The sequence below is a fragment of the Podarcis gaigeae genome (assembly GCF_964106915.1).
Source record: "Podarcis gaigeae genome assembly, chromosome: 8".
In the NCBI taxonomy this organism is placed as follows: domain Eukaryota; kingdom Metazoa; phylum Chordata; class Lepidosauria; order Squamata; family Lacertidae; genus Podarcis; species Podarcis gaigeae.
This window is the reverse complement of record NC_139684.1, coordinates 4626068-4641126: the sequence shown is the minus strand read 5'-3', so window position 1 is coordinate 4641126 and position 15059 is coordinate 4626068. Positions and strand designations below refer to the sequence as shown.

Genomic DNA, 15059 nt, shown 5'->3' with positions numbered 1-15059 from the left:
TGTGTAGATGTGTAAATAAAACCATATATCTAAAGACACCACAGGCTTTGGTGATCTTTATTCCAAGGAAACCAAACCTAGGGCAGCCCCCGGAGTCTTATTACCACTCAGAGACTACGGTGGCATGTAACAGTTTAGATCATTGGGAGCCATTTTTGAACTGCACAGAACTGTATTCATACAGCTTGTGGTCAGGATTCAGTTCAGGTTAACTATTTGTCAGCTGTAGGAGGAGAAAAGTTGGTTACATATGTGGCAGGATGCTTGCCCTATCACTGGGGCCAGAAAAAGCAAGGTTCCTTATTAATGCATTTTTTTTAATCCCCAAAGATAGACTGAGACCTAGTTGCACCTCTTTACATGTTTGACAACTGCGTGATCATATTGAGCGTTGGGAAATTTCAACAGCCCAAGATCACTATTTGCTTTATAGTCAAAACTTCCTGCTGCCAATTAATATTGTTTTTAAGCCATGCTCTTTGGTTTTGATGCTGACCTACTGCCCAAATACAATGAATCATCATTTGTTCCCTTTTCATATGTAACAATTCTCTTTTCTTTGCCAAACCTTGGTACTGTGCCAGACCTTCCATCCCACTTTTAATTTTATTTTTGCTTTAAAATTTTCAATCTGTTAGGATTCCACCCCCCACTCCCCAATCAGTTCAAAACATTATTCAGCCACTCAGAAAGATTGTTCCATGTTCCTCTTCGGAAGCACCACTTTCTGCTTCTCACACGGCTATTAGGGCTCAGGAGTTCTGCCAGGGAAAAAACAATGGCATCCCTATTGCCCACAGGGCTTAATAGGTCCTGCACCATTGTGCGGGGGGGGGGGGGGGCGGCAAGAGAAGCCAAGAGCGAGCCTCTCATTGTGTCTCCCTCCACCAAAGCTGGTCTGTGCCATGGTGTGATTTAATCTATTTTTGTTTTAAATAACAGTGTTCAAGCAATATAAGGAGGGTGTTTGGGGCTGATGGGAGTCGCAGTCATAGTCCAAAACATCTTGAGCACTAGGTTGGTGCAGACTGTCCTGAGCATTTTAAGAAGACTCGTGAGCCATGACCACCACATAATGCAGCAGCAAAATTCCATAAATCAATTAAGTGCTGTCAGTCCCAAATCTAGTCAATTTCCCAAAGGTGCAATCAATTTCATTTTTATTGCTTCAGTTACTTTATCAGAGATTTTGATATAGTAACAGCAATTACAAAGAAAACAACATTTCAAAATACCTAAAAAGAAAAAAGAAAGGGATAGCATTTGGCAAGCCGTGTTTAGCACAATTATTTTAAGAGGTCTTGTCATGCTTATCTCTGTTGAATCTTCCAGATGCACCAGAAGGATAGTGAGAAAGTAGTGAGAAAGATGGAAGAGGACAAAAAAATCAGATAGATCTCTCACATTCCTCCCATGTTCATTTTGATTGATGTAGCCAATAAAATCAAACCACATGGCAAAGGAGGTGTCCCTTTCACTTTCACCTTGTGCCATCCACAGTTACTGAGACAGGTGGTTCAGAAGCCCAAGGCACCATGTAGCCTCATTTTCATTTTATTATGACATTGATACCCCACCTTTCCTCTAAGGGGATCAAGCTGACAGACATAGTTCTCCAGTGATTAAGCAGTCCAAGGTCACCCACTGAACTTCATGACTTAGTGGAGGGTTGAATCCTGCTCTCCCAGGTCCCAGCCTTACCTCTAAACCACATTTTGTCCTGGTTCGGCTCCAAGTCAGTTTCATGAGGTGACCTTGAAGTATGTGAGAGAAAGAAAAACTATCTTGGATCCTCTTCCTTATTTTAATCTACAGCAGTTCTGTGAGGAGGCTGTCCATAGAATCACAGAATTGCAGGGCTAGGAGGGAGCCAAAGGGTCATCCAGCCCAACCCTTTACAATGCAAGAATCACAGCTAAAGAATCCATGACAGATGGTCATCAAATGAAGGCGAGTGCACCACTTTCCCAGGGAGCCTGCTCCACTATCAAACAGTTCTTCCTCATGTCGAAACAAAATAAATAAAATTCCTTCCAGGAGCACCTTAGAGACCAACTAAGTTTGTTATTGGTATGAGCTTTCGTGTGCGTGCACACTTCTTAATCTCCTTTCTTATAATGTATATCCATTGGTTCAGCCCCTCCCCCCTGGAGCTACAGAAAACAAGCTTGCTGCATCTCCCATATTCTTCTTAATTTCCCTAGTTTATTGGACTTTATGGCCCTTTTTGTTGCAACACCTAGTGACCCAGAAGTTAAGCCGCACTGACAACAATGTGGTGCTTAACTCTGAGCTCCGTGCAACGTTATGTTTTGGACTATAACTTCCATCACCCCCAGCCATTCAGCCATATGATGCTAGGTCCAATAGGAGTTGCAGTCTTAAACATCTAGAGGTCAGGGTAAAGGTAAAGGGACCCCTGACCGTTAAGTCCAGTCGCGGATGACTCTGGGGTTGTGGCGCGCATCTCCGGGTCATGTGGCCAGCATGACTAAGCCACTTCTGGCGAACCAGAGCAGCGCACAGAAACACCGTTTACCTTCCCACCAGAGCGGTACCTATTTATCTACTTGCACTTCGACGTGCTTTCGAACTGCTAGGTTGGCAGGAGCAGGGACTGAGCAACGGGAGCTCACCCCGTCGCGGGGATTCGAACAGCCAACCTTCTGATCGGCAAGTCCTAGGCTCTGTGAAGCCTTATGTCGAGGGATATTCATAGTCCAGTGATCTACAAGGTTTCTGAGGCAGTGGACATATCCATGTTCATCATTATTACATGGACATGTGTACATTGTGTTTCTCTCCAAACGTCTTTAGCGCATGTCCTTACCAGCCTCTTCTGCCCAGTCTAAAAGACGAGAAGAGAAGAACTCCAGAGCTGGTGCCTCTCAAACCCTGCTTCCTGTTGCCTCACTCCATAATATCTACACAGATTTCCATCTTTGGCAGAGATCAGACCAGCTGCTCAGAAGCAGGCTGACCCCTCCTCTTGACCTTACCGTTTTGTAACAGCATTCCCAGCAGAAAGTTGTTTCAAAGAAACTGGCTTGTGGGAGGCCATCAAGGGGGACAGGGACTGTCCGAGACAATTTCTGAAAAATCAAGAAAGGGGCTTTCCCTAACATAAAATCCTGGATGCCTGGACTTCTAGTGCTAAAGGCAGGGTCAAAACTAGGCTTTATTTCACCCAGGTTAAAGACCCAGTTTGGCAGCCCTTATGTGCATTTGCCAGGGATGCGGGTGGCACTGTGGGTTAAACCACAGAGCCTAGGACTTGCTGATCAGAAGGTAGGCGGTTTGAATCCCCGTGACAGGGTGAGGTCCCGTTGCTCGGTCCCTGCTCCTGCCAACCTAGCAGTTCAAAAGCACGTCAAAGTGCAAGTAGATAAATAGGTACCACTCTGGCGGGAAGGTAAAGGGTGTTTCCGTGCGCTGCTCTGGTTCTCGGCCACATGAGCGCCGCAACCCCAGAGTCAGCCACGACTTGACCTAATGGTCAGGGGTCCCTTTACCTTTATGTGCATTTGCCAACACACACACACAGGCTGGGAGCCTCAATGGCGCCCCTCTAGAGGCTGCGCCTGGGGCAGCAAACCTGGCTAGCCCCTGCCCCCGCCATCGCTGCAGCTCTGCTAAAGGTGGTTCTTCTAAGCATTCTTCTGTGAAAGTCTTCAGTGGTCAATGGAAGAGCTGTTGTACTTTCTTCATATCTCCCAGTCAGATCCCCAGCAGCATACAAACCTTTTTACCCACACTTAATTCTACTTGTTTCTTTTCAATATTGTGCAAAAATGAAAATGGAATAAGTGTAAGCTTCTTTTTGAGTGAACACTTCAAACTTTCTCTGTCCTAGGTCAGAAAGGTTCCTTTCTTTGTACAAAGTGTGCAGGGGGGTTTGAGAGTGTCTGCTATTTATTGTGCGTTCATTTATTTGCTGGTGTGGTGGTGGTTAGACAATATTGTGTCAAGCAAGTGTTGTCCCATAGTTTCTGGTGCACTTTCCCGAATGCAAAAGTGTGGTTTTAAATGTAAGTGGGTTTGTTTCAAATTGACTTTAATTGTGGAATCTGAATTTGCTAGTTGCAATTGAATCCCATCCCAAAACAGCAGGAATGCGCCTCCCCCGCAAGACAAAAAGATTCTAGGATGTGTGCCTCACTGACAATTTCAATACCCAGAAGGTAGAAGAACCAACAAGGGGCTCATCTATCTTGGATCTGGTCCTCACCAGTAGGGAAGAACTGATAAATGAAGTGGATATACTGGGATACTTGGGAGAAAGTGATCATATTCTCCTGGGTTTCAGGAAAAAAAGGGGAAACTGAGCGTAGTCAGAGACAAACTCAACACTTTAAAAAGGCCAGTTTCAAAAAGCTGAAGGAGCTACTGGGTGTGATCCCATGGTCAGAAACACTCAATGAGAAGGAAGTCCAAGAAGGATGGGAGTTTCTAAAAGGAGAAATGTTGAAGGCCCAAATGCAGACGATACCAACAAGAAAGAAAAGTGGGAGACATCTAAGGAAACTGGTGTGGCTGCATAAAGAGCTTACAGATGAGCTGGGAGTTAAGAAGGGCATGTATAAGAAATGGAAGAAAGGGGAAATCACAAAGGAGGAGTATGCACAAGTAGCCAACAGTTGCAGAGAGGAAATAAGGTTGGCTAAAGTTCAGAATAGCTTGGGCTTGCAATAGAGGTTAAAAATAATAATAAAGGTTTCTTTGGCTATGTCCGAAGCAAGAGGAGGAACAAGCAAGTGGTAGGTCCTCTCGCTGGGGAACACAGAGAAATGCTATTGGGGACTGAGAAAAGGCAGAACTACTCAACACCTACTTTGCCTTTGTTTTCACCCAAAAGGAAAGCGATGCCCAAACTGGTGATAACAGAATAAATGATGGAAGGAGGGAGCTGCAGCCCAGGATAGGAAAAGAGGTAGTAAGGAAACACCTGGCCACTTTAAATGAATTCAGATCTCCAGGGCCTGATGAGCTGCATCCAAGGGTACGAGAGGAGCTTGCAAATGTAAATTCAGAGCATTTGAGAATTATTTGAGAACAGGTGAGGTCCCTACAGACTGGAGGCAGGCAAAGCTTGTCCCCATCTTCAAAAGGGGGGGGGGAGACCCAGGTAACTACCAACCTGTGAGCTTGATATCGATACCAAGGAAGGTCCTGGAATAGATAATTCAGCAGTTGGTCTGCACGCATTTAGAAAAGGATGCTGTGATTACTAAGACCCAGCCTGGGTTTCTCAGAAATAAGTCATGTCAGACCAATCTGATTTCTTCTTTTTTTTATGTAATTACAAACTTGGTGGATCAGGGAAATGCTGTTGACATGGTGTATCTTGATTTCAGTAAGGCTTTTGACAAAGTCTCCCATGATATTCTCACAAGGAAGCTGGTAAAATGTGGGTTTGTAGCTGGTTGACTGACCGAACCCAAAGAGTACTCATAAATGGTTTCTTGTCATCCTGGAAAGAAGTGACAAGGGGGGTGTCACAGGGTTCTGTCCCGGGCCCGTTGATGTTCATCGTATTTATAAATGACTTGGATGAAGGAATTGAGGGGGTGCTCATCAGATTTCCAGATGACACCAAACTGGGAGGGGTAGCTAATGTCGCAGAAGACAGAGATAGAATTCAAAACGACCTTAACAGATTGGAGAACTGGACGTAAGCTAACAAAATGAATTTCCATAGGGACAAATGTAAGTTTCTGCACTTAGGCACCAGGAACCAGATGCACAAATACAGGATGGGGGACACCTGGCTTACTAGCAGTACACGTGAAAAGGATCTAGGGGTCTTGGTGGATCACAAGCTTGACACGAGTCCACAGTGTGATGCAGCAGCAAAAAAAGCTAATGCTATTCTAGGCTGCATCAACAGACGTCTAGTGTCTGTTAGGATATAGTTCCATTCCTCCTTAAAAGAGTCAGGCATGATTGTTGTGTGTCACATGCCTGTTTACTCCCAGCACTGTGCTCACTGGGAGTTTCCATTTTGTATATAGCTTTTGTTCCGTGTGTTTTCCCTGACACAAATGCAAGCAGTCATGTTTTTCCTTTGTTCTGACCTACGTTGAATAAAGCTGTAAATACACTCTCCTGTCTGAATCTTCCGTTGTGGAAACTCTGCTGAAAAGGGTGTACACGAGTCTTGGAATATCTCTGAGGCTCATGTCGCTAATTGACTGATGCTGTTTCCATGGGAGACCGGTGATTGTCCGGAGACGACGTCTCCCTGGCCTTTGTCTCCCTGGCAGTACCCCAACAGTATCCAGATCAAGGGAAGTAATAGTACCACTGTATTCTGCCTGGGTCAGACCACATCTGGAATACTGTGTTCAATTCTGGGCACCACAGTTTAAAAAGGATGTTGACCAGCTGTAACGTGTGCAGAGGAGGGAACCAAGATGATCAAGGGTCTGGAAACCAGACCATATGAGGAATGTTTGAAGGAGCTGGGTATGTTTAGCCTAGAAAAAAGGAGAGGAGATATGATAGACATCTTCAAATATCTTAAGGGCTGTCACATAGAAGAGGGAGCATGCTTGTTCTTTTCTGTTCTTGAGGGTAGGACTAAAGGCATTGGCTTTAAGTTACAAGAAAGGGTGTCAGGGAACTGCCATCGGAGCCAAGAGTGGAGGTAAGGCTCGCATGCGATGCAGGAGAAGGGCCCAGCCGGGAGAGAGGGAACACTTCCTCGGAGGAAGGAAATCAGCGTGACACCAGGAAGAAAAGGGAGCCGGGAAGGACTTCGGAGAGATGGCTCCAAGACTCTTCCACAGAGACCAGCGGGGAGAGCCCAGGACCTCCGCTGGCCACACCCACTCTGCGCAGAAAACTTCCGCGCAGGGAGGCTAGGCGGCGACTTGGTGTCAAAGAGCTTTTATGCTGGAAGAAGTTCAGGAAACGCCCACTGACGGATTCTGCCAGTGGAGACAGCCACGGAGAAAGTGCTGTTCAGCCAGGGAAAAGTTTAGCCAGACAACGTTGCCTAGAGCAGCGGCCACTTACGCACAAGCAACCCCAATTCCCTTTACAAAGGGGATTCCGACTAAACATTTGGAAAAACTTTCCGACAGTCAGAGCTGTTCAGTGGTGGAACAGACTTCCATGAGAGGTGATGGACTCTCTTTCCCTGGAGGTTTGAAAGCAGAGATTAGATGGCTATCATGGATTCTTTACCTGAAATTCCTACACTGCAGGGGGTTGGACTAGATGGGTGCCTTCCGACTCGAAGATTCTATGACTTTAAGAGCCCAGTCGCACAGAGTCAGTCTCAGCATTGTTGCTTGGCACAAAGGAGCAAATGCCTGTGCCCACAGAACTCCTTCCCATTTAAAAACTTTTTGATATGTTAATAGACCAGCCTTAGAAATGCCAGCAGCACAACCAGGCGCCTTCAGTTGCTCCAGCTGCAACAAAACATGTCTCTCCTGCATTGGCCTCCACAGCCACAGCAGGCACTGTAACTCTCCAATAGTTTTGACTTCATTCCCAAAGGCGCACTCCTGTGTTGTTTCCTGAGTCAGACGGATGCCAACAACAGAAGAAAGAAACACAATGGGTCAGGTGGGTGGCTGCTGCCCCCACCGACATACTTCCTCATCTCCATCCATAAGGGATAAGGAATCTGAGCATGATGCTAGCAAGGGCTGTGCCTGCCTCAGCCAGACACTCCCTTTATTATAAGGCTGGGCTATTATATGGGAGTCCCAGGTCAAAGGTTCTTTCAGACAATGGCATCTGTCATCACCTGCCTTCCCCCCAGAGAAGCACTGGGTGCAGGGGGTGGGGGAAGGGGAAGAGGGCATCTTGATTTTGAGGATCCCATTCAAAACTAGTGCTGCCCCTGTGATAGGAATTTTGAGGTCTTAGAAACGACAGGAGAAAAACAACATTCAAATTTCTGGTTTTTGTGTGATGTAGGTATGATGTATGGGACGCAGGTGGCGCTGTGGGTTAAAGCCTCAGCGCCTACGACTTGCCGATCGAAAGGTCGAAAGGTCGGCGGTTCGAATCCCTGCGGCAGGGTGCGCTCCCGCTGCTCGGTCCCAGCGCCTGCCAACCTAGCAGTTCGAAAGCACCTCCGGGTACAAGTAGATAAATAGGGACCGCTTACCAGCGGGAAGGTAAACGGCGTTTCCGTGTGCAGCTCTGGCTTGCCAGAGCAGCGATGTCACGCTGGCCACGTGACCCGGAAGTGTATCCGGACAGCGCTGGCCCCTGGCCTCTTGAGTGAGATGGGCGCACAACCCCAGAATCTGGCAAGACTGGCCCGTACGGGCAGGGGTACCTTTACCTTTACCTTTAGGTATGATGTATCTGAGGGGTGGTCTTAGGTTACACTCCTTCTGTGATGTATGTATGATGTTTCTGGGGGTGGTCTTGATCTAGAGGGTGGCAATTTCAAAAGTCTTTATAAAGCCTTGTGCACCATTGTTCTGGGTTCTTCCTGCCTTCTGCGTGTGGTGAGTGAGGACCCTGTTGCAGCAGATCAATAAAGATCAAGCTTACTAGCTGCTTTGCTTCTCAATATTCCCTGACTGGCCTCTGTTATTTTCTCCTACCAATAGGGAACCTACGTAAGGACTCTATATGGGCTCTTGGATACCCCATAAGGGAAAAGGGCATTTTTTTTTTACAACACCCCTATATAAAGTGATACCCTTAGCTACCATGTGAGTGTGAGTGAGTGAGTGAGTGAGTGAGTGAGTGAGTGAGTGAGTGGACTGTTAAAAGGTTTTAATAAACAGCAATGAAAAGCACAGGCTGACAATTCAATTAGTTTAAATACTCATTTCATATACTCAGTGATTGTTCCTGGTAACTGGTTCACATAATTGGCCTTAACAAGCCATCTTAGCATTGAAAGTACACTGCAAGTTGGAGTGATGGCCACCAATTTGGATAGCTTTAGAAGAGCTGAGGCTCCAAGACTTTGGCCCCCTCATGAGAAGAGAAGACTCCCTGGAAAAGACCCTGATGTTGGGAAAGATGGAGGGCACAAGGGGAAGGGGACGACAGAGGATGAGATGGTGGGACAGTGTTCTCGAAGCTACCAGCATGAGTTTGACCAAACTGCAGGAGGCTGTGGAAGACAGGAGTGCCTGGTGTGCTCTGGTCCAGGGGGTCGCGAAGAGTCGGACACGACTAAACGACTAAACAACAACAGAAGAGTCTCCCAGCCATGAGGGCTGTGCTCTGCCTCCATTGTCAAGGCAGCAATGCTTCTGAATACCAGTTGCTGGAAACCACAGGAGGAGAGAGTTGCTCTTGTGCTCAGATTCTGCTTACAGGCTCCCCGTAAGAGACATCTGGTTAGCTGCTGTCTTCTTGTGGGTCAAGAAACCACTGTCTCTATTCAGACCAAAACGACCAGAATCAAATGCACTACTGCTGTGTTAGCAACATCAAAGTGACCTCCCCAGGGTGCAAGCTTGGGCAGTGTGTATGGAGGTCCTGGTCTGCCCAGATTACAGGACCCCATCCTCAGCACCAGGCTGGCTGCAGCATTTGCCACTAGGAGGCATACAAGATGCCACCCGACCGCCTTAGGGACTCCACTCTGGATTTGTAGCCTTTTCTTCAGAAAGTATCTCACCAGGCAGTGGAAGTTTAGGATCAGTGTTTTCCTTCTCCTCGATGGGCTCCCTTCTCAAGTTGATGAGCCCCATCTGCCCCTCCCTTCTCTGCATGTACAGAAACTGCTCCATCCACCACAGCCTCTCTTTGCATGGAGGGGAAGTTCCTTAGTCACAGAGGGTTTGAGACCCATTAGCTGCCCTCACCTGGTTCAGTTGGCCAGTCAAAGCCATTCCTGGGGTGTGACCACTGTCACATGCTGGCAGCTTCTAGGAGCCACAGGTGATAACCGAATGCAGGGTGGGGACAAACTACCCCAGAAGCAGCCTGTTACGGCAAAATCTGGGTGCGAGGCTGCTCTGCCACCCAGCTCGCTGGACTAAGTCCGTGGGTCCCTGCGGAGGAAAAATGAGCTCAGCTGGAGACAGGAGCAAGCTGCAGAAGATCCAAGTTTATTGCGCAACAGGTTCAAGGCGAGATTGAACAGCGAGAAAGGGGTGACGTGAACTTTTGAAACTTCCCTCCATGCCCCAGAATACAGTGCAAAACACATCCCAGTTACATCATGAATACATTAAGAAGAGGTTGGGTTACACAGATTACATCATGAATACTTTAAGAAGAGGTTGGGTTACACAGGATTAACATATGGAGGAGGGAGGGGGGAATATGCAGAGCTGGATATATGCGCAGATAAGCACATCCTGAGTACCTAGGCACATCCTGAGTACCGGTGATGAGAAGACAATGGTCCATGTACTGGCACTGCCTGGAGGAAAGGCTTGGCAGAGTGATTTGACAGGATTAGGGTCTTGACACCTTGCTTGAGGGATTATGGAGGACAGGGGAGGTGTCATGGAGTCCTAGAGAAATTGAGCAAATTGGCACGTTGATTTTCTATGAATTTTATAGATTTTAGTCCCTTTTGGAAATAAATGGATATTGGAAATAAATGGATATAAATAATTGGAAATAAATGGATATATTGTAGCGAAGAAGAAGGTGAAGAAGACATGCCCCCCTTCCATATCAAGCCAATGTGTCCCCCACCACAGGTGCTACTGCTCCCCTAACATCCTGACAATTAGCTGCTTTAGGAGAAAGAACCTCCCTCTCAGTATCTTGAGGAGGAGCTGCAGATGATTTTTTTAAAGGAAGGTTAGCATTGCAAACACTGAAACCCAGAGTTTAGCAGCACCATGGTGTGGCTTTCAGGACAGGCAGGTTCCGATCCACCCACTTGACCCATTTTCTCACTTGGTTAAGCAGGTTGCGGCTATGCACCAAAAACTGGCTGGGGTGGAAGTTAGTGAGACAAAAAGACATACATGGAGGCTCAAGTGCGCCTTTTCCATGGAAGGTACATTAATACTTGCAAGACACATTCCCCTTCTTTGCAGGTTTGGGGAGATCAACAAGGCTTGCATTGAAGTACATCAGCCTGCTCCCCAATGACTTTGCAGAAGGGGGTGGGATCCAGTTAACCTCTAATTCTGTCTTCTAGCAGAATACAGCCTTCCCTGACAATCCACACCTCTCCAAGCTCTCTGGCAGAGAAGAGCATTTCCCAACTCTGAAACCTCAGATTCTTTAACTGGGTAATTTCAAGGACTAAGCCAGCAATCTTTTGTACACAGAGAGAATCTGCAACTGAGATAAAGGCTGAATCTGTCAGAAGTAAATCAGCATGGTCCTAAACAGATTGACTCAGGAGTGAGCAGGCCTGCTTTGAACCACAGACAATCATTAAGCCAAAGCAAACACAAGTTGTTTACAAGTTGGGCAAGACCCCACTCCCTGCTTATTTCTCAACTGCACATGACCCACCCAGTTTTCATTAGGCAGTGGTGGTGGTGGGAATCTTCAAAGCAACCAGAAAAGGCAAAACAAAATCTAGTACTTTTCTTTAAAAGGAAAGAATGCCCTAACCAAAACCCAACCTCAGTCTGTGTTCTACTTTACCAAAAAGCTTTTACAGTCAGAAGACTAAGATGCAAGTGTACGTTCACAGCTTTGAAAACAAGAATTCCCCCCCTTTAATTCTTTCATTCGCAATGTGATGTTCTTCAGATGTTTTGGAATAAAACTCCCATTGGTTCCAGCCAGCACCGTGCAGAAGGCTGCTTTAGATGACATGGTTTCAGACCATGGTCCTCCCAAGTGGTTTTCTTTTTAATAGAAAAAAAGGTATCGGTGCTCAGCATGAAGTTGTTACAGTTAAGTGCTGCACTTCTAACATTTGAAAAAAACAACCCACAAAAAACTGCCAGCACTGCATACCCTTGAGTACCCTCAGAAAAAAAGCACTGGCCTCCCCCTACAGAAACCCATTTCAAATTTTGAATTCTAAAACACCCACATTAAAAAAAGTCAAAACAACATTATGATGTTTTTCATTGGCAGTTCAGTTTAAGAAAGCTATTGACACAAACGCAAAACATTATTCACTCCTGCCTAGAATGCCAACATAGAAACACTCTCAGTTAGTACATTCTCACAAGTTCACACAATGTTATTTTCATAAACCATTTCCTTGGAGTTTTCATTCAGGACAGCAGGGGGCACTGCTGTCCTTTTAAGTTAGCCAATGCAGGAATTTGTTCCCCAAACCATTATCCTTTTGTATTACATTTGAGATGTTTCCAAATTTAAAAAACAAGCTCCTGAATGCCTAGCATGCTCAACATAGCAATTTGATGGGAAAACATAAGTGTTGTAAGAAAAATACAGCTCCCTTTCCCTTACAGGGTATCCAAGAGCCTGTATAGAGTCCTTATGTAGGTTCTCTATCTGGTACGCCAGGGGTATCCAAACTTTTTTCAAAGCGGGCCAGATTTGATGATGTGAACATGCATGAGGGCCAGCCAAAGTTGTTTTGTTGTTGTTGTTGTTGTTTAGTCGTTTAGTCGTGTCCGACTCTTCATGACCCCCTGGACCAGAGCACGCCAGGCACTCCTGTCTTCCACTGCCTCCCGCAGTTTGGTCAGACTCATGTTTGTAGCTTTGAAGACACTGTCCAACCATTTCATCCTCTGTCGTCCCCTTCTCCTTGTGCCCTCCATCTTTCCCAACATCAGGGTCTTTTCCAGGGAGTCTTCTCTTCTCATGAGGTGGCCAAAGTCTTGGAGCCTCAGCGTCACGATCTGTCCTTCCAGTGAGCACTCAGGGCTGATTTCCTTCAGTATGGAGAGGTTTGATCTTCTTGCAGTCCATGGGACTCTCAAGAGTCTCCTCCAGCACCATGATTCAAAAGCATCCATTCTTCGGCGATCAGCCTTCTTTATGGTCCAGCTCTCACTTCCATACATCACTACTGGGAAAACCATAGCTTTAACTATACGAACCTTTGTTGGCAAGGTGATGTCTCTACTTCTCAAGATGCTGTCTAGGCCTGTCATTGCCCTTCTCCCAAGAAGCAGGCGTCTTTTAATTTCGTGGCTGCTGTCACCATCTGCAGTGATCATGGAGCCCAAGAAAGTAAAATCTCTCACCGCCTTCATTTCTTCTCCTTCTATTTGCCAGGAGGTGATGGGACCAGTGGCCATGATCTTCGTTTTTTTGATGTTGAGCTTCAGACCCTCAATAAAAGGTTCTTTAATTCCTCCTCACTTTCTGCCATCAAGGTTGTGTCATCTGCATATCTGAGGTTGTTGATATTTCTTCCGGCAATCTTAATTCCGGCTTCGAAGTTGTTTTTTAGGATTGAAGTTGTTGAGACGGATTAGGCCCCCGGGCCGGACTTTAAACATGCCTGTGGTAGGCCAACCAGAGAATACTGAGAAGCAAAGCAGCTAGTAATCCTGATCTTTATTAAACTGTTGCAACAGGGTCCCCCGCTCACCCCACGCAGGGAGAGAGGAACCCAGAACATTGGTGTGCAAGCCCTTATATAGACTTTTAAAATTGCCCACCCTGTAGCTCAAGATCACCCCCCAAAACATCATACATACATCACAAAAAGAGGTGGTCCCCAGCCCAGCAGAAATTTGAGAGTGTTGCTTCAGTCCTGTCAGCCAGGATACCCGATAATACCTTATTTGATTGCCTTTTCTGGGTAGCCAGGCCATTCCTCTGAGACGGTAAGTAGCTCCTTAATCTCTTACACATATCGATAGTGTGCTCAGCTTAACAGATACTTGCCAGACTGTATTTACAGGGAGGTGTAAGCCCCTACAGTCCAAAGACAACTAGAAAGCTTTTCCCATTTCCTTCCTCGTTGTAGAGAAATATTTGAGGTCAATTTGGGAGAGTCAAAATGGCTCAGGATTGTTCTCCTGTACTACGGTATTTCAGACACATGGTCTGTACACACACACACTATATTTTTCACTCTATAAGACGCACCCGACCATAAGATGCACCTAGTTTTTAGAGGAGGAAAACAAGAAAAGTCAGCAAGAGCCGCAGACATGCTCGCTTGGCACGGCTCTTTAAAGATAGAGCGGCTCTTGCTGGCTTTTCCGGGAGGTGGGAGAAGGGACTGACGGGCTGCCCTCCGTCCCTTCTCCCACCTCCCGGAAAAGTTAGAGCAAGCTGCGCAGCTATCTCTGAAGCCAGCACGGCAAGAGGGAGAGCTGCGCAGCCCCTCTAGTTGTGCTGGCTTCTCAGCAAAAGTGGGAGAAGGAACGGAAGGGGCTCCGTGTAAGGGCTCCCTTCTGTTCCTCCTCCTGCTTCGCCGAGAAGCCAGCAGAACAAGAGGCGCTGCGCAGCTCTTCCTCTTCTGGCTTCAGTGATAGCTGCGCAGCCTGCATTCGCTCCATAAGACGCACACACATTCCCCCATACTTTTTAGGAGGAAAAAAGTGTGTCTTATGGAGCGAAAAATACGGTATGTGTTTGCCTTGTACATTCATGAGCATTTATTTTATATATATATAAGACCTTAGAATTCCTATAGCAATAAGTAAACCCAAAGGTGAGTGCACCTCATGAGAGACACAGATACAATTGCTACACACAGGACCCATTCCAGTTTGGACACAAGGCAGAATTCACTAACTGTTGATATGCATAGTGAAAACTGGGAAGTTTGGCGTGGTGTGTGTGTTTATTGATTGCTTTAAACAATTTATATATCGCTTAACTAAAATAGTCTCTAAGCCTCTGGGCCTGCCCCCTCCCCTGAACAAGCCCAATGAAGTGTTCTGCAGTAGACAAAAGCTAGCACACTATTTTCAGAAGAAAAAGTAAAAGCACTAGCTCTAATACAGATTTTGGGATCTGAGAGCCAGTGTGGTGTAGAGGTTAGAGCAGTGTTTCTTGGTCTTGGACCACCAGCTGTTGTTTGACTACAACTCCCATCATCCCTGACCACTGGTCCTGCTAACTAGGGATGATAGTTGTAGTCAAACAACAAGCTGGGGACCCAAGATCCAAAAACACTGGGTTAGTGTGTTGGACTAAGACCTAGGAGACCAGTGTTCAAATCTCCAAAAGTGAGAAAAGTCCTCCACAACAATGTGAGAGACTGA

General features: G+C 46.4%; 1 long non-coding RNA gene across 1 annotated transcript in view; it reads right to left on the bottom strand.

The window, feature by feature from the left end:
- Positions 1–15059, bottom strand: part of LOC310851240 — a 984470-nt gene that overhangs the window by 80486 nt on the left and 888925 nt on the right. The gene's annotated exons all lie outside the window — the stretch shown is intronic.